Below are 25,410 nucleotides of genomic sequence, written 5' to 3' on the forward strand. Positions count from 1 at the left end.
CAAATTGTCACAAAGGCTGAAGCAATGCTCATAATCCTCACCATATTTCATCTTCTATCCTACTAACATATTGGTTATGCCATCCTAAGATCTGCTGCAAAACACACTGGTGTTGCAGCCCATGTTTATCTCATTTTATTCAGTTTATCGTTAAAATGGTTTGTTCCTATGTTTTCCCCAGTTGGTCTGTCCCCAAAAACGACCTTATTTGGCATCCTGTGCCCCTTGCCCATCACTGTAACCCTGCCCCTTGTTCCAGCACTTTCCATGTCCATCATTGTAACCCCACCCATTTTTCCAGCACCTTCTGTGTCAGTCTTACCCTGGGCCAATCCCTAGTTGTTCCACCCCTTTGGAAGTTCGATGTCCATTGGCCCCTGTGACCTTTTCTCCTCCCCCGGTTTCCCTCATTGCTGTAACCCTGTCAGACCCTGCCCTCCCCTCCTCCCCCAGAGACCCTTCCCTGGTCTGCTGTTTGTAGCCACCCCGTGATCTGCCCCCAAATCCCGAGCACAGCAGCGTTCGGGGCTCTTTGTGACCCTTCCAGTAGGAATAAACTCTCAGGAACCTCAGCAGCAGAGACCCTCCCTTGCCTCCTTTAGCCGCTCCTCGGTGTGGGTCACACGGAAGAGCTGCCAGCTCTCGAGGTTCTGTCTCCAGGAAATCTCCCCTGGAGCAGTTCCCCACACCTGGCACGGTGCCAGTGTGCTCCCAAAGAGCTAGCCTGGGCTCCAGCAGCCTGTGGCTACTGGGATCAAGCTCCATTTGGCAAAGGAAGAGCTGGGCAGGTTAATTCATAACCAATGAATCCTATTGGGTCTCATTTGATTGTGTCATTTTGATACTTAGAAACCTTCAGATTTTTTCTTGTAGTAGGTTGTAATCTGTAGCTGGGGATACATAGTGGAAAAATACATCAAAATAATTTGCAAAACCTTATGCTACTTCTACTCTGTTACTCATTCACCTATTTGTGGGAAATATGATTGCTTCACCACCTCAAAAGAAATACACTAAACTGTCTTGAATATATGAATACATTGTGGTACCTGTGATTTGAAAGGTATGTGCAGACACAGTCACAAACAAACAAGAAATCAAAACTAGCATAACTAAGAAGGTCCCCGATATGAGGGCAAAAAGCTACAGAAAACATAAGAACTGTCAGACTAGGTCACATCAAAATTCATGCAGCCTAGGATCATTTTATTTATACTGGTCAGGAATGAATGAATAGGGAAAGTTTCTATGGAATGGAAAATAGAAACATTCCCCACGACTGATGCTAGACTTTCAGGTAATCAGTTGTTAAAGATCTGGAGTTTTATCGAAACCATGGAATTTAAAATTTTACTTATGTTTTCTCTACCACATTTTTGAGTGAATTCATATTTTGACCTTCATAGCATCTCATACTAATGGATTCCTTGATTTCCTTCCCAGTTCTTCTCCATGCTTTTTATCAGTTTTGCTCAGGTTAGATCCTGAAGAGTATACTGAATAAGGCACCATGGTAGCTTTAAAAGGTCTACCTTATTTTCCAGAAGCAGTGTCTGTGTAAGCAAAATAGCTATGAGATACTTCTTACTGTCTTTTCATTCCTTCTAAATTTTCCTTGGTATTGATCCTTTAATAAAATTATTGAAAAATCCTGATTTTATTATTACATTATTATTTTTTATTATTTTATGATTATTGCATACAGGAAACATGTCCCATTCACCCTGATTTTACAGCCAGAAGAAAAAGCTCTTGCATTTCTATTCAAAGTTTGTTTGCTGGGTTAAATGAGGGTTTAAAATCCCTTTATTCAACCAGTATTTTGCTAACCTAAACCTCAAGGCATAAGATCAGTGAATATTTCTTGTAAATCTGTTAATATCCAGACATTGCTTTTCTTTTCAAAATATTTGTGAGAACTGAGTAGTTTCCACAGTAAATTATGCAAATGTGCTGTACAAGATTTCCAGCACAGCCAGACAGTCCAAATCTTGACCTTCCAATACTCTAGCTGTTCTTGCTCTGGGCTTCTCTTCATCAGGCTGCCAATCTATCCTGCAAAGCAACGTTTTGCAGTGCTGTTAAGTGTCCACTAAAAGCCAAGATAACATCAATGAGCTTTTTTTACAAGAAGACTAAACCCAGAACCAAAGACTCCCAGGAAGAAAAAGCTTCTTGACTGAATTTGTCTAAACGGGGTAGCTAAGATTGATGTGAGGAAAAATAAATAGCTCTGCAGCCGTGTTATGCAAATGTTCAGCTGGATAGATTGTTGGGTCAGAGATTAACAGAATGATGAAATGCCCTAACTTCAGCTCCTTAACACCTTCAATTAAGAAAAATCCCCAAATTATTTACTCTTAATTTAATCTTCCCAATAAGACATGTCTGGAAACATTGTATCACATTCAGTGTTCATGCTGTTGCACCTGAGATCAAATTGATCATCATGTGCCAAATAGGCATCTTCAGAGTTGTTGTTTTTATTTTTAAAAATGTAATTTTTGCATGTATGAATGCATTTGTGCTTTCCTAGGTGGATAACCAGAGGTATTTTAACAGCACAGTAAAAACAATAACAGCTGTCCCAAAAATAACTGCTACAGTGGGATAGCCAGTATTAAAGTCATTTTCCCTGGAATTCTTAATTAGATTTCCTGTTCTGATTGGGAAAAAAAATGGGATTTTGTATTGATTTCTTCTGGCTAGATGACAGGAAGACATAAACCTATGGTAGTGCTATGTAGAATTTAAATCTTCTAAAAAAACAGTGTGCAAAAGGATCTGTAGAGACCTTCAAAATTTATGTATTGTACTATTGCTTTCTTTCCATAAAAGGCCAAGAAGAGAATCAGGGTAAAGTCTAGCCAGGTGGTTTTGATTCTTCGTAAGGGTATTCTATTTCTATTCCTATTTCTGTTTCTATCCTTTTCTTCCCTTTTTAGAAGACTGTACTGAGAAATGCTTTGTCTCTATGTGTTTATTATCTGCTTTACTTAGTCCTAATAGATGCTAATCTGTTAATTTTCTTTCCCTGGCTTCAAAGATATTTTAGGAGTAGGGTTCTTGTGTAGTGGTGGAAATAAGTTATTCTGTCAATAAGAGATCACAGAGAGCATTGGAATACTTGCTATTCGACATCTTAATTACTTCCTAGGAACCTGGACAAAGAAACTCCTATACACCATAAAGATATTTTACTTTAGAATAGCACAGCATAAAATGTAAAAGACATACTGAAAGGCTTTCTGGATCTTAGGGAAGTAACAGAATCTAGTGTAAGGTCCTTTTTGCTGGGTGTGTGGAGAGCTAACCAATTGAGAAAAAAGATCTAAAATACCAAGAAGACAGAAGGGCAACCTGCTGTTAAGCAGTAGAGAAGTGCTGAGTAGTGGGGTGTGGCTAAATTCTGCTTCTCTGTTTGATTTAGATTATTTTGTCAGGATTGTAGGGAAATAATTTTGTTCTTTAACCCCGTATCTATTTATACTATCTGTTCCACTACACAGCTGTGATAGAACCATGGAAGGTATCCCCAAAAAGGGCCCAAGTTGACTACAGAGGAGCCATGTAGATGAGTAAGAGAGATTTACTGACCCCTAAACTGATCCTGATCTAGCTTTCCTATCTCTACTGGTTACTCCCCGTTTCACACAACTTTTATCACACCACAGCTTAAAAACTATCTGTAAATTATTTTGTGTTCCGTTGGTGGTACAAACTTGACATTACTGCAAAGCAACAAGACTGAAATATATAAGTTACTATCTTTGGGATGGCACAATCATTTTTGCTTATTTTCCAGAGCAAATTGCACTGACTGACTCTCATTGCAATTTATTTCCCTTTCTTCTTGAAGGACCAGGACTAATATCTGCAACTAATCTCTCCTTGAATATATTGCCTTATGCACATCTATAGGTAAATGTGAATGCAAAATGCTTTTATGCTGGAGCTCTCACATTCTGATAAAACTTTTACAAATTCACTGCAACAGAAACAAGAGAAGAAGTAGCAGGGCTCCTTAAAGGTAACCTAGTAGAGGAAGAAAGATCCCAAAACTGAGGGAATTCCATAACTAATCCATCAGTAAGATTCCTTACTTTCATTCTAGTCACATGCTCTAAGGCAAAGGCTATGTAAAGGACCAGTCCTATCCTTTCCTTCCAGCTCACAATCTTTGAATTCCTTTCTGCCCTGAACCCAAACGTTAAAGAAATCCACACAAGAACTGCATGTTTAGAATAGATCATTTCATGATGAGTACTCTTTTCCTCAGGGAAGCGTTGAACAGACATTTAATCCTTTAAGATTACAAAAGGATACATGATCTGGAACTTCCACACCTGTATAAGTGCTGAATCTAACAGCATATAAAAGCTGTTGGCTCAGACTAAAAGCAGAAAACAGTAGTTTAAACACCTCACCTGTTGTAATGATCCTCTCAGAAGAAACAGCTGGATGAATGATCAGGATCAAAATCACACCAGTTGGGGTACAAGATAAATACTGAGCTTCTTGACTCTGAAAAAACTGGACTGCTTGGAAGCTTTAAAAGTGTTTTTAAAAAAAGGCATGTAAAGATAGAATTTTTAGACCACGGTTCTTGACTAAGATACTGAACTTCAGTACATGTCCCAGTTTAGCTGCCTTTTTAAAAAATGTTTAAAGTGCTAGAGCTCATCAGAAAATCTTTCATGTGTTATAATGTGCTGTGATGATCCCATGCTCCTTAGAAGCAAAACATTTATGTTAATAGTAAGAAAATTGTTCATTTCTTCACACCTTCTCTGCAGCTTTCAGTTGACATGTTACAACAAGCCAAGGGCACACTTCATTACTGAAAACCTCACAGATAATAATCTCATTCTTCTCTCACCCATTTTTGTGAATTGGCTATGGGAAGCAGCACTGTTCTGCAAAGCCAAGTACAAAATTGGCAAAAGCCATTTCCAGCTTAGTCTGTCCCTTTGGGTTTGACTTGGAATTATCCACCAGGTGTTGTGTTTGCTTTGTGTCAAAATGCTTGCATATGTGGGGCAGGTTACCTTCACATTGTCGTTTTATTTAAAGTGAATGAGTATTTTCTTCCAGTAGATTCTGTTTTGAATATTGTAGTAGTTTACAGAGGAGAAAACTAAAAAGTGCAAGAAGGATCTATTATGCTGAAACATTACATTATATATTGCCATTACATTAATGATTTTAATTGCAATATGGAAAGGATTTTTTATTCTGTTTAAGTGATAGAAAATTACAGATGGTGATTATGTCTAGTGAGTTCACTTTCAGATTGTACTTCCAAAAATAAGGCACTTAACAATTAATTGGAAGAATATTTTTTATTATATGTTTCAGCAAGACAGATAAACATCTCCACAGTTCAAAACCATCAAGAATGTTCAAAAACCAGCACACTTTGTGACTAAGCAGTTGTTCTGTACTTTAATGCTGCAGAAATTTAAAAAGGCAATAGCTTTCCTTAAAAATGCCATGCAGTTTTCAAGAATGATAACTGTTCTGCTTGGGTTTTCTTTACTTATGCTTGACATTTTGAAACAGTTATAATTGACATTATAACTGACTACCTGTCAGAATCGAATTGCATTTGGCTGCTAAACAACATTATCCCTACTGATAGTATTGTTCATCACTGACTAACATTACCTTAAGTGTTTGCACTGCTTTACAAACTCATTTAATTAATAATGGCCAAGTGATCAGAGTTTGAGATTTGTTCAGATGTGGAAAAGGATGACAACCTTATCACTTAAACTTTTCCCAAGATGACACCTTTTAGTCATTCAAGTGTCAGGTATTGTGGATAATACTACCAATTGCACAATCCAAGATAAGCAAGAAGTATGGTTGCATTTGTACTGCTCTAAAGTTTGCTTCTGATACAATTTCCAGCAGAGGAAGCTTCTTCAACTGTTCAGCTTAATTTTCAAATTTATTTAGCATGTATGTCCAGCAGTCTAGAAAAAAAATCCTCAAGGAATACTGGGCCTGGGCTTCTTTCCCCTTTCAATCTTCTTTTCCAGTCTCAAGATCCTGAGTCATCCCATCCTGAGTCTCCATACCTGTTGACATTATTTCAGTATGTGTACAGAAATTTTCTTTGTGATCATTGCCAAACATTTTAATGAGCATTTCAATGCTTGTGAGTGGACACGTTCGCAGTAGAGATCTAGCATGTAACAGCAGTGGGAGGGAAACAAGGCATTCTTATAAGATACCAGAGGGTTGTCCATAAGGTTGCTCATGCCTATCCTAAAACTGTGCATAACTGGGATAGCATAGGATACACACTAACTCGTGTTTCTTCTGTGGAGGAACAAAATATGAGCAGTGGCTTATCCAGCTTGCAGGAATTCTCTTGCTTCTCTCATAGCTTGCTGAAATTGCAGTCAAGATCAGCAGTGTATGCTCAATGCTAGGGGAGGACAACAGTCTGAAGAATGATTTGCATTCAGTAGAGAAAAAATGGGAAGCTCATGTAAGCTTTACAGATTTTTCCTTCTGGACTTTGTTGGGTCTTGGGTTTTTTAGGGAAGAGGTTGTTCTTCTAGCACTAGCTGCCCAGAAATGCTCCTGCTGTCTGAAGCAGCCTGTTTTCACTGTGGCAAGAGAGGAAGGGCAGGAATTGGTTAGATGAACAAGCACAGCCACACTGGGTAGTTTTCCAAATGGTCTCATGGTGACAGAAGCATTCATGTGTGCAGAGCAGCCAGCTGGAGCACTATGCCTGGCAAGGCAATTCTGGGCTCTCCCTATGGCTTATAGATGGGAGATTTTGATCTGCTGGCAGTTCTTGTCTTGAGGGCTTGCCAGTGGTGTCAGACAGACTTCAAGTGAAAGAAGGAAACTGTGACGGAAAAGCCAAAGGGCCAGCACTGTGTGAGAGCTGTAGCTGTGCTGCTCATATGGGCAGTTCTCAAGTTATCCTTGGGAAAATGAGGGAGGCCCTGACTTTGGTCATGGCTGAATATCTGAGAGTTCCATAGACAGTTCTGTGTAGGGTTCCTCTGTGGCAGATGGAAGAATGTCCTGTTGCTGTGGGACAGTGTACTTAACCCTACAGAGCTTAGTGATCTCTGCCACTGTCATTTCACAGGTGGCTTCACATAAGATTTGGGACCTGAGCACCATATTCCATTCCATCAGGTAATAAAAGATACGAATTACAGTGATGTCTGCATGAGAACAAGGTAGAGTAAAATATACAATATTATCGGGGTCGAGGGTGGTCCCCAACAATCCTTTTTAGGGTTCTCAGATATTCAGGGTATAAGTGGCAAAATAAAAGAAGAGCGGTACGATGACCACGGCTTGGTAACATAAAACGCTTCAATAATAATAAAAGTAAATGTGGGATGAGGCCCAAAAACCTGGTAACAACCAAGGGGGTGAGGTCTCTTTAGGGCGGGTGGTCAAAGACAGGGATCAGGGGAGGTCCAGGGTTAAAATAAGGGGTAGGAGAGGAGGTGGGGTTGAAGTAGGGTCCAGTGGGTATAGGGGAAAGTGGTGCAGAGGTGGGACAAGGGAAAGCAGAGTCCAGTGGGGTAGGTGGGGTAGAACAATGCACCAACTGGGGGCCAGTGGGGATACAAGGAAGGGAGAACATTCTGGGTGTGGGAGTGGTGATAATTGACTATCAAATCAGATATTAACATGGGCAATCCTGTAACGTTTTATTTGGGGTCACCACAACTTAAACAAAAGCTTCCCACGGTCTAGGGCTGGGATACAACTCTTCTTCACTGATGGTTGCCTGACCTGGGATACCAGTCAGGCTGACTCCCACACAATGTCTTGCTACATTAATCCTTTTTCTATAAACTCTCTCTAGGTTGCTATTTTTTCCTTCTGGGGCATACAAATAACTGCCAAGTCATTAAATTCAACTTGACTGAAGATTATAAAATAATGGCAAAGGTGAAATAATTCCCTGAAGATGCAACATTTAAGGATTGCTAGACCATACCAGAATTTATTCATTTAGAAAAAGTATTTGCTAACAGTCCCAGCATGCTTCCAGTATTTTAAAAAGCATGTTGAGGGAAGCACTACTAAATCAAAGAAACGTTCAGATTGTATTTTCTAACATATTCTTACCAATTTCTATCTACACATGTTCAAAACCTGCAAAAATTCCAAATTTAGCCCAGTTTTCAGAAAAATACTTTCTTTCTGTATTTTCTTAACTGAGTAAAAGAACAGTAGTATGGCACTGATTTGAGTAAGACTGTGGCTTAGAGGGCAGAATTAACTCTTCAGTTGATCTTGGCTAATGTCTTTGGACATAAAGCATGAAAGTTTTGTAAAATTTTGTAAAATCTTCTGAGTTGTAAATGTTTAGAACTACCTTCTGGCACTTAAATCACTTGGCTTCTTACAGGACTATTTGATCAGAGGAATTTTGTATTTTCTTCTCACAAAGTTCAACAAAGTGTTAGGGCTTCTTTGGAGCTCATGAATACTTGCAGGACAAAATAGAGAAATTGCTGCATGTTTTAACAAATAAATTCATGCAGTAATTTACTCATTGAGTGTTACAAATATAAACTCTTTGATACACCAGCCATGGAGTTGCTTTCTTGACTATTCAAAATTAAAAAATTTGCTGTGTATGGTGGTATTGCCCGGAAAATTCTCTATTTTTTCACTCTACCCAGAAAATGCGTTGATTCTGGAGACTGCAAACTGGTAATATTTATTAACATCTTAGAAATTATTATTAACATGTTCCAGGCTGCACATATTATCAGGGCTCAAAGAAAGTCCTGATTTCTCTGGTGATATGGTTGAATTTCCAGAACTTCAGAGGAAGAGCACCCTCAGACTACAGGGTGTAAAAAAAAATAATTTGATTTCATGAACTTTCTATGAGAAATATTTTGAACTGTAAAACCAATCGTAGCAAAAAGTGCATGAAATGCCAAAAGGGCAGCCTTCCAATAGAAAGTTTTGCCGGAGAGAGACAGATACAGACTCCACAGCAAGCTATCACTACATTATTAGTGTCATCAAGTTACTGCTCTGTGGACCAGAGTGACCCCAACCATCTCACAAACAACAAGGGGGAGGAAGGAATAAAGACTATTGTAGTTGATGAAAAGATACTCTATTTTCTCCTTCCCACACATTTATTTTTCATCTCAACTCCCCATAGCATCTGTTTTGCAAAGCATTTTTAATGTTCTTCCACTGTAAAGAACCCAGAGGTTGGTTTTTTTTTTTTTTTTTTTTTTTTTATGGCACCAGGGCCCAGCTCTATTTGGCCCAAATTCTCCGACATTCAGATTCTTCTTTTCCCAAGATTTTTTTCTCCTCCGGCATGGACTTGTTGTAGCTATTAAGACTCTCCTCATAAAAGTATTTCTTCCTGATTTATCTACCACAGAGAAATACAGTTAAGATTATATTAAAAGCATGAATTAAATGCTACTTTACTAGGCAGCTTGCATCCATGTAGATACTCGCACATGCTGTTACTGTTCTCATTCCAGAGCCTTTGTTATTTTCAGTATCTCTCCATCATGCTACAGTCTGACAGTGCAGACATGCCTTGAGATTGATTAGAAACGGCTGCCTCCACACTTAATTTTCACAGATGTTCCATTCTTTAGCTGCCTCTCTGCCTCTACTGCAGCTGGTTATGGCTTGAAGACAAACCTGAGTTACTTTTAAAAATGCTTAAGCATCAATAACAGTATAGAGAGCAACATCAGCTGAATGTCACAGCCAGTATAAGCACTTGATACGACTCGTGAAATCAACAGCTCAGACATGTCTGCAGGGGCTACGAACACTACCCTGGCTTGGGTGAGCCTCAAGGTAGATATGTTTCTGAGAGAGTAAGATTCTTTTGGTTGGATTTGATTTTTAATCCAGGTGATAATGGACTTTCTCTCAGAATCCAACAGATTTTCATTGTGTTCCTGTTCTCCAGGGCACTATCTATGGGAAGGAATAGGCGACTGTCTGATCATTATCCTCATGTCTTCCTTTTATTATCCTTTGCAATCCAGCTAAGTGGCTGAGAGGTTCGCACAAGGAAGATATTTATTTACAAAGGTATGCTTTGAGATAACATTGTACCATGCAGAAAATTAAAATGAGCGATGGATAAACTTGTTTCAAAATGTATTGAAAATTATTGATTTCTTCCAGGTACCAGAAAAACAAACATGAAAAAAAGATAGTAATCATATACAACATAGCAAGCATGTACTACCAGTGATAGTTAATATTTTATTTTAATATTTTCTATTAAAGGTGCACGTTGCAGTGGTGCAGAGATTTATGTCCTTAATATGCTATTGGCTTTTTCCAACAAAGAAATGGATATTTGCAAACAATTATGTACTTTATTGATCAGTGTTGATTAATGGGTTTAAAGCACTTGACTTTCTGAAAACATTATTTTCTTTTGATACTGATTTTCATATATGTTAGTTAAAACTGTTTAGTAATTCAATTGTGCAAAAAAATTGGACATTTATTGTTGATTAAAGCACGTAGAAAATGAATTGAATTTTTTTAAATATTAAATGGCTGATGCACAAGCATTCTTTTTTTTTTATCAGTGTTTTAACAAAGACTGAAACATCTTTTCAAATATTTTCATGTACCTATTCTTTCCATAATTCTCTGTTTCAACAAACATGAGATATTTTCTCTCCATGCGAAGTATTTAAAGATATCACATAAAACTTTTTACAAAAAACTTCTGATTTTAGCTGAAAGCAACGAAAATAATTTTTTCTTTTTTTAAATCTGAAAGCAAGAATTTGTTTTGCAGTTGTGTTTAAAAAATTTCAACAAGAAATAATAAAAAAGTAAACTCTGATTTCCCTAATGCCAGTTAAGGAAAAAAACAAAAACCAAAGAGCAATTATGGCTATTTAACCTATACAGAAACTTCATCCAGTAAAATTTCAGCATTTGCATGATGTTTGCCCAAATCTTAAAAAAAAAAAAATCTAACATCATTTGTATATAGAGAAAAAAATAACTGATCAGTTTAGTTCAGATATGAAACTGTGAATCGACTTTGTTAGCTCAATAGCAGGCCATGTTTCCCAAAATGTTAGACATGATTGGAAGTCACGGCTCTCACTGAATTCCACCCACTGATTTTATTTTTCCCATTGGAATCTCTGTATCTGCTTTGTATAGGCAAATGCATTGTAACAGATTTGCGTAAGTGAACATATGAAGGTGTTGGAACAGACTGGTTCATAGTATTTACTCTTCTGAAAGAATGGTTATGTGAATAACAGGAATGTCTCCAGCTTGCATTTTTTGGTACTGCTGCCCTAGAACCAGTATTGTAATTGTATCACAGTCGTGCTTCAGGTATGTGAGAGCAAGTGAAAAAGTGTTTGTAAGAAACAATCGCATTGAAATTCTGTTTCATATCTCTAGTTGTCCTTTTTCCCTTATACTCATTTAATTGGTGCTAAATAAGGTTTCTTTTTATATCTTCAAAACTACTTATATGGCGTTATAGCTGATCTTTATAACTGATTGAACAACTACTCGCCAACATATGCAGTAGAAACACACACAAATACAAAAGCGTTTTATTAACTACATTGCTGCAGGTAGTAGAATGATCTTAATGTACAGTGTAATACTATGCTACAAATGCTGAGGCAGAAAGCCAGGGCAGAGAGAGATCTAAAGAACTGTAATTCATAGCTCCTTATCAGTAGACATACAATATGTACTACATGGTGATGTACCTGACTACTTGTATAAAATAACGAGCCTTGACTAAAATGTAAAGTTCTCAGTGTTATGGGAAAGCTGCAGCATTCAAATGATCTCATGCAAGAAATGAATCTCTGGCAATAGAAAATTATAGCTACCTCAGATCTCATTTCACAGTAGAGAAATATGTGAAAATTTATGGCATTTTGCACTGAGATGCACTGAAAATAGCATTGAGGTGCTCTGTGAGCTCTAAAAATAATTTTACTGGAAAATGAGTATGCATAAAGTTCTCCAGCTTTTTTATAAAATATTTTAATGCAGCATGATAATTCCAAGTAAATTCCCTCCAAAATAGAATAAATAAAAAATTAGCCCCTCAGGCTAACAAGTGAAACTTCATAGAAGCCAGTCTGTATCTCCTGGAGAGTAAGAAGTTTTTTACAGTTCTCTTTCCTACATGCACAGAACCTGGTCTCTTGAGTTTTCTGACTTCAGTATTTATTTAATTCACAAACTGTCATAGCAGTGAAATGTAGAAATACAGCTGGAGAGCAGGGCTCAGAGCACTGCTCAACTCATGACTGAAGTGGATGTGCTAAGTTTGGGAGGCCACAAGCCCTGGCAAGCCGAGGCAGAACCATGAATGGGGAAGCAAAAGGTGTGTTTGGTGTGCTTTGTTTAAGATAAATCATGGAAGACCACACGTGCCTGTGCTGGTCTGTACAGGTCTGTGCAAAGGCTCTGTGCAGAGCTCTGATTAGATATTGTCACAATCGTGTGATTGTGCTACTTTTAGCTATGGTTGAAAAGGTGTATATATTGATGTGTGAAATCAGTAAATTGGCTTCATGCTTGCATCAAATGGGAGTCCCGTGTCACTGTTGATCACCGTCACTGAAATATAATGAGATGTATTCTGTTAAAACATTTGTACTTGCAAATACACACACAGCACTTTTCCCTGTTAGAAAACTAAAGTGCAACAGCATCACCATATCAGCTACAGACCAAATTTTGCTATGCAAATATAGAAACATATTGTATATATATGTATATAGTGTGGTTGGCCCAAAGAGCTCCGTGGGCACTGAGTGGGCAAATGTCAGCAACTGAAGTGGATGTTTCAAGGGACAGACAGCATCCTCTGCTGTCCCTATGCAGCATGTCCAGAAATGTTCAGGGCAGAAGCTCCTGTGAACAACTCCTGCCCATCTGTGGCTCTCTCATGCAGAACTGTGAGAGCAAAAAACATCTTTATTAGGTTTGGGTAGGACATTAAGTTACATGTGTTTGCCTTCGCTTCCTTTCATTGTAGACAAATGTACTAAATGTAGAAAATAATAAAAAGAAGTGACTGTAGATATTTTCAAGTCAAATTTGCATCAATTCATGGGGCCAAACCAAGTGTTGTGACAAAATACATTACACAAAATCCTGTTATGCCTTTCAGATTATGTATGTATTACCACGTGGACAGAACAGTACTTGAGACAATGAGACTTTTCCACTAAATCCCTTTCTTAGTATGTAATCATGGGTTATAAGTGGAAAAACCTTATCCTTTGGAAGAAATATAATTCATGAGTCATTAGTGGACATCTCATTTACTTTTAGCCTCTTTTTTGTGCTCTTTGTACTGTTTTCAGCAAAAGTCTCCTCAGTAAATGCCAGTGATGCTGTTTGCATGGATGTCAGTGGAATTATGCTGCTGTAAATGGGACCAGGATTAGTTCTGTGACAGAACAACTATGCTGCAGAAATCTCCAGATGAAGAATTATATTGTTTGAACCACATATGCTTTTCCTGTGATCATTTAAGTTGGTAGACAGTTTCAAACTGTAACTGTTGGTGATAATATTATTAGGAGTTTTTCCTTCCCAAATTAGGGAATTTGGAAGAATGAATTCAGTTCTGTAAAATTTGATGCTAGGAATTTTTGTGGAAGAGATTAGTAGGTCAGTTATGTTTTTAAAGAGGGGACTTCAAAGAAATAAAAATCATCTGAATAAACAGGTAATCATATGTTAACAGAAAGAAAATTGCTAGCAAGCTTTTATGGAAAAGGAATCTTGACTTTTGACAACATCTAACAAGCACAAAACAGAATGCTGCATAGCCAGAATTTTTGCAGTGAGACCTCTGAGGCAGTTAGAATTAAGCAAGTGCTAAGAGCTTTACTGGACCGTAGCCAAAATGTTCAGAAACCATGCAGTTTCTCTTAAGACTTGAATATTTTTGAGATATGGTCTATGTATATATTCTATAAGTCACCCTCTTTCCCTGATGCTTGCTCAATGTAACAACATTGTACTTAATACAGAACTGTGTGATTTCCCACTATTGACCATTTTCCATGCTGGAAATTAATGATATGTTCTTAGCCTGTGAACTCGATTCTCCTCTGCATTTATAAATTTCATGTTATTGCAATTCTACAGAAGAGCTTTTTATTTGAAAGGATATTGCAAAATACATTCTGAAAATTGAAATAAATTACATTGACCTTAGCTTATAGCCTCTGATAACAACTCCTAAAGTATGGCTTTTCCCCCTGTGCCAATGCATCTTCAACCATTTGCATGGTTGGTAAACAATTCTTCTTGCAATCTCTGAAATGCTGACATGGTCTATGAGACATGAAAATTATCTAAATATAAGAACTAAATCTAGAAAAAACCCACAGCAAAACTCCAACTCCCACCTCCCTGCAAAATCTGTAGTTATAGTGGTAGCTGAGTAGGAATAAGTTAAGGCAAAATTAACATGTTTGTTCATTAAAACAATCTGAATAACTAGAAGTAACCATGGCATCAAACTGGTAATTTAATGGCAATTTCTCTTACCTTTAACAGAAAAAAACAAGATCAAAAAAACACCTACAATTTTTCTTTCTAATTTATTGTGGATCCACATGCTAGTACTATAGCAATTATCCAGAGACTGTCAAGACTGGAAAAAAACCACATATTTCTTCCTTGGTAACCTTTATCTTAGCACTTGAGAATAATATGCTCACCCTAGTGCAATTAGGCACAATAAATATGAGAATGATTATTCTGGTACATTTTACAAAAAGAAAAAGATGTTTTCAGAAGGAAAATGTTATGTTATATGGAATTATCTTTTCTAACTTGCATATGAAAAAAAATTCAAGTTTTCATACCTAAACTATCATAGGCAAATCACTCAGAATGCAGCCAAACTTAATGAATCTGCAATTTGAACAAGAAATCTGTTCAGAAGGGGCTGTCTTAGGTGATTCCATGCCCCTGTATTTGCCATGCATAATTTGAATTGCCCACAGTTACTACTCAGTAACAGGATACTACATTTTGTTCTCATGTTTGAAAGCAGGAGGTTGTCACCACAAAAAAATCCATGGCCAACACTTTATCCTTTTCCAGATGCTGAGGAACAGCATCAACTCTCTTCTGATGCCTTGGCTGCCTTAGGTCCATGGAAGCAGTGGTAAAAGCAAGAGCAGAGAGAGATTGGAAATGATCATAGAATCTTTAAGGGTTGAAAAGACCTTTAAGATCATCAAGTCAAACCATCAACCCAGCACCACCACGTTTACCATTAAATTATGTCCTCAAGTCCTATTATCTACACATTTTTTGAACACTTAACAGGGCAGACTGTCCCAATGATTGGCAAAACTTTTTATGTTACCTGAAACTTGCCTGGAGCAGCTTGAGGCATTTCTTCTCATCCTGCCACTTTCTACTTAGGAGAAGAATCCAAACCTCACCTTACTACAGCATCCTTTGTCACAGTTTTGGAGAGCAAAAGAGATCTGCCCTCAGCTTCCTTTTCTCCAGGCTGAACACTCCCAGCTCCCTCAGCTCAGCCACTCCTCCTTCGTCTTGTGCTCCAGATACTTCACCAGGTTTGTTGCCCTACTCTGGACTTGCTTTTGGGCCTCAATTACTCTCTTGTAGTGAGATGTGGGAACATAGATGGAAAAACTGTAAGTCTTGACAGAGTTTAATATTGCCCAAGCTTGGGCAACACAGTAGCTTCCTACAGTTTAGGAGCAGTTGCTGACAACTTGCCTGGAGAAGTCAAGCTGATAAGGCCCCAACTGTATAGGAAATTAATTGATTTGAACATTCTAAATAAACTTACAGATATAAAAGTTTGGATGAACATGTAGCCAAATATTAAATCATAGAAAAGGGTGTGGGTGGAGAATATAAAGACAGTTCACTGGAGTTTGTCCAGCAAAAGAAAATAGCTGGGTAACTGTTTCAGTGCCTCATCTATAGGCCCCTGAAGTCACTGGGAATGCTTTAAAAGATTTAAAGACTGAGCAAACAAATTAAAAGCACAAACTTGTAAGCAGACATACATTGTCAGTGTGGTGGTCAAAGGGTGACGCTGAAAGAGAATGGTGGACCTTCAAGTGTCCCCAAAAGGAGTGGATGTAGAATATGCCAGGTGGATTTTCTTCAATTTATCCTGTGAAGATTTGTGCCAGAGGGACACAGGACACCTCATAAACCAGTGTCTGGGATTTCATCAGAAGTGAGGAGATCTGCTGCACTCTATGCTCATGGTGACAGCTGCTACCCTGGCTGTAATACAGGGGACTGGAAGAAGAGCTCCAGCACTCAGAGCAAAACCTGCTGAAGCTTGTAATCAAGCTTTCTGGTATGGATTAGTACAGTCATGTCCTGTGGAGAATAGGCACAGATGGAGATCTGTAATACATGTTCACCAGTGAGTTACACACACATGAACAGGATGCAGCTGACCTTATGCTCCTGAATTTTTCAAGAACCACTGAAATTATTATCAGCGAATTTCTGCATCTGACTTGTGTCCTGGGAAAGAGGAAAATTCTTCTCCCTACTTCACCACTATGAAACATGTATTTTAATCTCACATATATTTTAATCCCAAGGAATAATAGCCTGTGGGTTTAACTGTGTGCTGGGCATAGATGTTTGTGGGAATTGACTGTATATATTTGTCATCAGAGCAAAATAATAATTCTGGTGGAAAAAAATAAAAGGCACCCCATGCAAAAGAATGTCCACAATTCAGTGCTGTTAATATGAACTTCTTTTTTTGTGATATAAATGTTAACAAGGCTTACTGGCAACAAAATTTGATTTACTGGGTAGCATGACATGCAGAGATGATGGGTGGTACTCCCTCTCTCAGAAGAAAACCTTGCGCAAATGACTTTTGTCTGCGAGAAGCTCTGTCTTGCTTGCTGATTTGCAGGAGTATCATTTATTGTACTTCAGTCTCTTTTCCTTTTGCTTAGTCTTTAAGGGGAAGTGGGAGGAGGGGACAGTATAATACAGAGCTCTTCTGTGCATGCTTGTATATTTTTAATTGCAATATATTTTAATGGTATATATTTTCATTTATTAAATGGCAGTGAGGTAGCATTTATTTTATCTCAGGAATCAGGATACCCTAAATATTTAGTATCTTCCTTCTGGTGTATTAAATGGATGAGAAAAAAACTAATACTTTACTCTAAACTGGTGTGATATATATGTGAGAAAACTTGTTGTGCTGATTTATGCAGAAATATGTAAATACATATAAAACCACCCAAACATTGACTTGACTAGGCTTGTAATTTTCCTGAGCAGTTCTGACTAGTGGCATGGTTCAGTTTCAGTGACTTCATTTATGCTGATAAAACAAGTAGGAGATTCCCCATTTCGAGGAAAGAGATCACAATATATTTACACTTCAGCCAGGCAGAAAGGCCAGGGTGAGCAGGGAAGAATAGGTTTTCCACATTTTGGTTTTTTCTCTGTTGGTTGCATTTGAGATACTCTAGCATATCCTAGCAAGTGTCTGGCTGCTGGTGCAGAGCTCAGGTCTTGGACAAATACTGTATTGTACTGCCAGCTCAAGCAGCCTTGATGCCTGTTTCAGCTACTTCATTTCCTTCTTTCTATTTCAATCAAAGCTGGAAATCGATATATCTCCCACCTTGGAAATGCCACAGCTGGATGTTTGCTCAAAACTTATCTTCCTTCAGAGCATGGTGGAAAGCTTCAGCCCTGGGCTGAGAGCAAGGTCTCAGTCCAATGGGAATAAGGTAATTTTTAGAAAGAATGTTAAGAAAAAATAAGTTCCAGGTTAATATCTGTTAAACACAAATATATTTATCTATTTAATTTTCATTTTTTCTTTTGCAACTTAATCAGAACCTTTACATAGTTAAAATGCAGTTGTAGCAATTTTCTTTTTCATTCTACTCTAAATTCAATGCTAGTATCCTTTCAAGGTAACAATGTTACGACATTTTTCACTGAGATGTTCTTCAAAACATCTTAGGAAGATGTACTTTGAAAAGGATGAACATTTCCTCTGAAGAATAGGGTGTTGAGAGGAATTATGCCGATTTGAGCAGCTGGAGTCCCACCTAGTTGGTCACAGGAAAGAATTATGTGACGTTATGTGTTGTACACAGGAAAATGTAAGTGTTGCCATGTCCCAAAGCTCTGCTGGAAGCCATGAGACATTTTAAACTTCTGATACAGACGTATTTTACTTAAGACACACCTTCTTAGTCTGGATTTATTAACAAAATGTGAACAGCTTAATCATGTTCAAAGTAAAAATGTTGCCTCTGGGAGTTAAATGCTTTCTGTTCTCAGACAAATCTGACCTGTATATGGTGTTTGTGTGTTCCAGATACCAAAGAATCACTGCTTTCTGGTGGGAATTCTTTGTAATACGCAGCTTTTATTAAGGTTAGGAGTTATTGAATCAAATACGGATGCAAATTCTCATCCTTAAAATAATTAATAATGTCTATTTTTTTAAAAACCCACAACATTTATTTTACTGGAAACATTTGTTTCTCATTTTAAATGTTTTTGCTTTCACATTGTTCTGCCTTGTGAAGTTTATTTTCTTAGTGTTGATCATTAAATCATCCATTTTAACTTTTGTCTCTGAATAAATTGAGCTAAACTGTTACAGTTTTTGTTTTAACCAAAACCACAGAATGTGATAGAGCTTGTTAAAATCCAGTTAAAAGACATGTGCTAAGCTCACCTTTTAATTCATCTGATAAAGATCAAAGAAGGCTGCTATTAAATTCTATATAGTGTATAATAATGGAGAAAAGAATAATTTTATATGAAGTTGATAACACCAATCATTTTAAAGTCTAAAGCTAACCAGACATAGAAGTGCACTTCAACAAGGTCCAGCATGTGAGGTTCCCATTCCAGCATCATAAGCAGTGTCAAATTTTCTAAAGCACGTTTATCTGTTTCTGATTGTTATACAAAGTGGACAAATTTAGTGCACAATACCACTGAGAAAAAATGAAACTGAGATGCTATGAGCATGCTCATCTGAAAATGCAAGTAATATTTTTTAAAAAAACTAATAATAAGGAAGTGTTTCCTTTCTCCATGCATTTCTGCATACATTTCTGTATGAGAGCATGGTACTTATATTGAATTAATCTAATATAATTTACACTGAGGATTTTATCTTTTTCTTATGTCATGTAATCTATTTATGAACTACTGAGGCAGTACAAGACCAGCGAGGTATACAGCACAAAACTACTACAGAGAAAGCTGGCATTTGAACAGAAGTCAGGCTTAAATAGTATTTGAATCTGTGAAATGAAGATATAATCAAAGAAGAAAAATTAATAGACTGATACTCAACTCAGACTGATCTTCATCATGTACAGTATGATGAATCAGTTTTATAGGTAACATGAACCTAAAACATGCTCAAAACTTTCAGATACAATATAATTGCCGAGCTGTTTTGATACATCATGAACTATAAGTGTTTCATTTTTGTTCAGGCTTTTATAGCAATAAAGGTTCCTTCCTTTGAAGGAATATATCATATTATATCATACATATAATAAATTATAATTACCTTTTTATTACTTTAATGTGTCCACCCACCCTTGATATCTCCTTTCTCTTAAGAACTTCAGTGGTCATGAAAGCATAATGAAGCACTGCAGACATCATCTGAAATGTATTAGCTTTAACTGGTGGGTGGTTCCAACTAATAGGAAGAAATAGATATAAACACTTTGCCTGGTTTTGTCCCATTCCTCTGAGAGATAAGGACCGATAAGATCAGTAGCAAAACACTACAATATGTGAATCTGAACATATGCTGCTTGTTTCTGATTATGGCACAAAGTACAGGGAAGAGAGCAAATATCACTCATCAGTGGTCTGTATATACTTGTATGTGCAAAAACCTATCTCTCTATGGACGTTTATAAAATATGTATGTGTGAATCCTGTATGGTGATTAAGGTGAAATACATGTAGTACCACATTTAAATATGACTCACAAAATCATTATGCAGGAAATTGCTCTCATGCATATGAGAAAAGATATTAAAGAAATAACATACACCTTCAGCTATAGTCCTTGTGATGCTTCCTAGAAAACAACTCTGTCCAAATCTTCTTTAATTTAGGTCTCTGATGTTCAAGGTGATTGAGTCTGAGGTGAATTTACATTTCTTAGACATTTACTGAGATGATCCCTCATTTGTTTTGTACTATGCAACAGCTTAAACAGTGCAGGTTTTTGGGGGTCTTAATAAAACCCACTATTATCTCACAGATATGAGCAATAAGGTGGCAACACCCTGGTTTTGTGGCCAGTTCCTTGGCAAATAATTGGAATGTTGTCATCTCTATACGACCTTGAGGCATGATTTGCAGAAGAATGATAGTTTTTTCTGTTTGGGGACTTCAAGCCAGATCTGACATACCAAAAACACAGTGCAACTCATGCTGAAGAGGATAAAGAAACACGGAAAAGGATAGTTCCTACCGTATGCTTCTTAATCTGAGCACTCTGATTTGAATCTGGGGGGTTACTCCTCTTACAACAGAGATAAAAATCAGATCTAAATTTGCTCAATGCAGTTGGATCTGGTAATTTGATTGAAAATCATCTCTATCTAATTGCTAAAATGCATTGCATTTTCTGTGACCTTTCTTCCTTTCAAGCCTGCCAAAGTTCATGGAATCCGAATCAATATAAACAAATCAACCGAAACCAGAGACTATGAAAATGAGTTACTGTCCAGACTCCACACAAGATTTTTTCAAAAGACCAGGTAGGTGAGGACTATTTCTCAAGGAGCAGAATATGGGAGTAGGTGAATTCCAGGAAAGTCAGTTATATCAATATTATGAATACTTAAATAAATATAAATAGCACCAGAGTGACTGCTGAAAACAACTGACTGAAGGATAGTTTGCCTGAAGAAAAAGCTCACACTGTTTATAGAAATCAAATGAAAACATTTCTTAATATATTCTAGGTCCTCTGGCAAACTACATGATCCCTGTTCTTATCAGCATAGATACTATAGTGTAACATGGGAAGAGCAAGAAGTGGAATGTGATTCTTATCTCTATTTGTGATAGAAAACCCAATAAATCTCAGAGAAAAGGCTACAAATGAATTATGAGGGCCTTACTGTCCTATCTATACAACGCATTTTTCTTGTAAAAATGATGGTGTTGGTATAAAAGTGTGAAGAGAAAAAGAAATGGAAAAGAGGAAGTGGAGTGTTTTTATCTTCTACCACAAAAAGTATGCTTACTTTTTTCTTTTCACCTTTCAGGGAAAATGACAAAAGCACTGTTTTACCATTTATGGAAATTATGACTGTTGTAGAGCAGAGAATATTTTTATAGGTTTTTGCAGATTTTAGTTGTATAATCATTAAGATATACAATCCTATGTCTAAACTAGGATCTTTCTGAGCTCCTTGTCCTTGTCACTGTCATAGACATACTGTGAGCTTGGGCATGAGAATCCCTAAACTCTAGTTGTCCACAAGGAGCTTGATTATGAAACACTTTGATTCACAGATCTTCCCAGTCTAGCCAGGCAGTTTAAGTGTGCTGCATTGAGATACTTCTCCCCTTGGTCAGTAGGAAAAAGAGATAGGCAGACATTCCTAAAAAAAGGAAAACTTTAAAAAATACTATTCTTTTATAATCACCACATAGAAACTTACTTTCCCTTAAAAATATTGAATTTTCTCATCATTTACTATCAGTTCAAATATGGAGAATAATCACAGCTGATATAATATGATATGACTGGTGGCTATTAAAGTTCTGGTAAATTAATTCCAGAGCCATCTATGCAATATCTGGGTTACCTTACAGCCTCACTGGCTCTGAGAATGATGTAAGGGAGGCCCTGTAGAGACCTAGACAAATCAGAGGGCTGAGCAATCACCAACCATACTCCTGGGATGGGGTGACCTTGTATGGACAGCCTGGGGAATGAGATGATGGAAAACAGTGCCAGGAAAGGGACCTGGGGGTCCTGGTCAGTGGCAAGTTGAACATGAGCCAGCAGTGCCCTGGCAGCCAGGAGTGCAAAGTGTGTCCTGGGGGCATCAGGGACAGCATCACCAGCCAGGCAAGGGAGGGAATTGTCCTGCTCTGCTCTGAGCTGGGGCGACCTCACCTCCAGTGCTGGGGGCAGTTTTGGCTGCTACAATAAAAGATATTAAATTATTAGAGAGTACTGAAAGGAGGGCAAGCAAGGTGGTGAAGGGCCTTGAAGGGAAGATGTAAGTGGAGAGGCTGAGGTCCCTTGGTCTGTTCACTCTGGAGAAGAGGAGACTGAGAGGAGACCTCACTGCAGTTACAACTTCCTGTGAGGAAGAAGATTAGGGAAGAGGAGGGGCAGGCCGTGATCTCTTCCCTGTAGTGACCAATGACGGGACCTGAAGATATGGCCTGAAGCTGAGTTAGAGAAGTTTCTTCACCCAGAGCATTGGAAACAGGCTCCCCAGGGTAGTGGTCACAGCACCATGCCTGCCAGAGCTCCAGAGGCATTTGGACAATGCTCTCCAGCACATGGTATGATCCTTGGGGTGGTCCTGCACAGGGCTAAAAGTTAAACTCAGTGATCTCTTCTACTTTAGCATAATCTGTAATTCTGTGAACTACTGTATTTGAATGCCTAGGTGAGATTCATGTCTCATTTACAAAAAAAATTACATTTCTATTAAGTGTGACACTGTGGCTTGTTTTCATTTAGGAAAAAGCCAGGCAAATATTTTTCTAAAGGATTCAACTTTCTTATCAACAATGAAGTACTCTAGAGATGTCCCACAAAAACCTATTATGTTACTAAAATTGCATATTATAATATTGGGATTGGTTCACTTTAGCCTTTGGACTGCAGCTCCAGGATGGGTAAAAGGATTCTGAGATCCTATTTCCATTATTCTCTGTCCAAGCCCTTGGGAAATATGCTTAATTTGCAACTTTCAACCAACCTTTCATAGATGCCAGGAACCACAGCAGGATGTTTTCAGGGGGCATGTGAGGAAGGGCTGGTTGAATGTGAGGTCATGATATGAAATATGTAATCAACTCCTTTCCAACTAGAACTCTATCCATTTAAAACATAAAACCTGTGGTTCTTACCATTGTTGTTTTTAAATTTTATTTTAAATGCATCTTTTGCTGCAAAGCCAAACTGCCTCTCTCTTCTACTAAAACACTCCCCTAGAACAAATGAGCATTTTTGTTAATGCATGAGAATGGTGGAAAAATTATGATTCTGTTGGATAAAATCTCTGTTTAAAATAGTTGCCATTTTTCTACAGAGAAATCAGACACCTTGTTGGTGTTTTCTTATAGTAAACATAAGGTCACTGAGAGGAAACAGGCTAGATGGAAGATCATCATGATATTAAATTACTTCCATCTGCAAGTGCTGTAAATTATGTAGACATAAAAAGAGAAGTTATGATAAGAACTCTGAAGTGTTGTGTATCTGGACTTTAAAACATTATTCTGCAAAGGACTTTATTCTACTGCCAAGATTAAGAAACATGAAGTAATAATTCAGGAGTAAAGCCTTGTCAAAAGAATTCTACTCTGAAAATGTGCTCCTTCCTCTTGGATTTTTTTTCATTCTCTACAGGAATAAAAACATTCTAAAAAATAAGAATTCTCTATATTATCTTGGATTATTGACCTTTTTTATGATTTTGTATATACTGTTTTCTTAGTTCTTAGCTTGACACTAGTTCTAGGATCAAGGCTGAGAAAACTTTAGAAAAGGAAAAGCTTACTTGCTTTTTCTATTTGTTAATTGTCTTTAAATAACTTTTTTTTTAATATATCTGAGGCTATGAACCCAAACAGTCTGTTTTCTATATACACATTTCTGCACACACCAAGTACTCATATGTGCAATTTTAGCACCTAATTACTTTAGAACATTTACCTCAAAAATTAAGTTTTCTAAATTTTCTCTCTATTTCATCTGAGCTGTTGTGGTCGCTCATTTCACATGGCATTGTCTTGCTTCATGGCTATGTTTCTAAAACTATATCTTTCAAAATTTTCTGGAAGGTCTTTTACTGCATTTTGTCATGAAAATAAATGTTAAATATGGCTCTTCCAAAAATTTAATGACATAAAAGCACAGAATGGACTGAATTTAGTTCAAAATTGTATCATTCCTCTAGTATATCTTGGAAAAAATTATATACAGATCAATAAATAAATTTCAATTCTTTGAACATGATAAAATAATATTTAATCTCAACTGTGACTTTTGCTTTCTTCTTCGCTTCCTTTGAGGGAATTTACTTAAATTGTTCAAAGGTGTCCTTTTATACAAAAAGATTCATGTATTTTTTGATTTTTATCAGTTTAAAACAGCATGTTCATTGCAGTTCATTACATGCCCTGAGAAAAGTTGACATGTGAATTAAAGTTTTTTCTCAAGGAGGTCTTGCATACTTGCCTAACAAAATACATTACAAGTATAACAAAAACATATATGCACAGACCACAGATATAAACATTTTACAGGGGTAACTCCCATTCCCGTCTGTCTTCTTCTGTGTATCAAACAAATTACTGTAATATAACAAAGGAAAGGCTGTTCTTTAAGCTGCTTTTCAATTGGAGCCTTGCCTTTATCTACGCACAGAGAGGACAAAAATGTTTATTTACACATGTGGTTCTTTATAGTTGTTACTCAAAAAGTGCTGCATACAAACATCTAGGATTTCTCCAGTGAAAGTTACACAAACACACACATTGAAGATAATGGCTATAGGTGAAAGTTCCATTTGGCAGCTGTCCACACAGCCTGAAGATATTAACGAGGAGACTTTAGAGAGAGATGCCAGATTTCTCTTCATCACTACCCAAAGCATTGTTACAGAGATGTCTGGCTCCAGGTCCAAGAATTTCCAGCTAAAAAGAGCTCCAGGAGTTTTCTTTGATTCTGCTTTGGAGGGGCCCCCAGTAGCCCTCCCAAGGAGAAGATGATGAAAGACAGTGATGAAGAAGGTTAGAATTTTTTTTTAAGGAAAACCCTCTCCAAAACCTTCAGTCTTGACCACTAAGCTAAGAAAAAAATAAAAATATATGTAGACTCGGGGCCTTAAAACTGGTGGCTCTGCTGTGTTGGCAGACCAGCAGAACTCCATAGTAGGAGCAGAAGCAGAACTATGCTTTTCTTTTTTTAGTCAGAATCTTTCATTCAAATTTGGGCTTCTGCTTGAAGTATTTTAGCAATATGGAAGATACATTCTGTCTTCTGATTGATTTATTTTATTCTGGCAAACTCTTCTCTACATTGGTCTACTGAATAGTTGATCAGATAATAACACTTGAAAAATGTTTGCAAGAGAGGATCACTGA

This window comes from Sturnus vulgaris, chromosome 4 (assembly GCF_052056855.1).
Source record: "Sturnus vulgaris isolate bStuVul1 chromosome 4, bStuVul1.hap1, whole genome shotgun sequence".
Classification (NCBI taxonomy): domain Eukaryota; kingdom Metazoa; phylum Chordata; class Aves; order Passeriformes; family Sturnidae; genus Sturnus; species Sturnus vulgaris.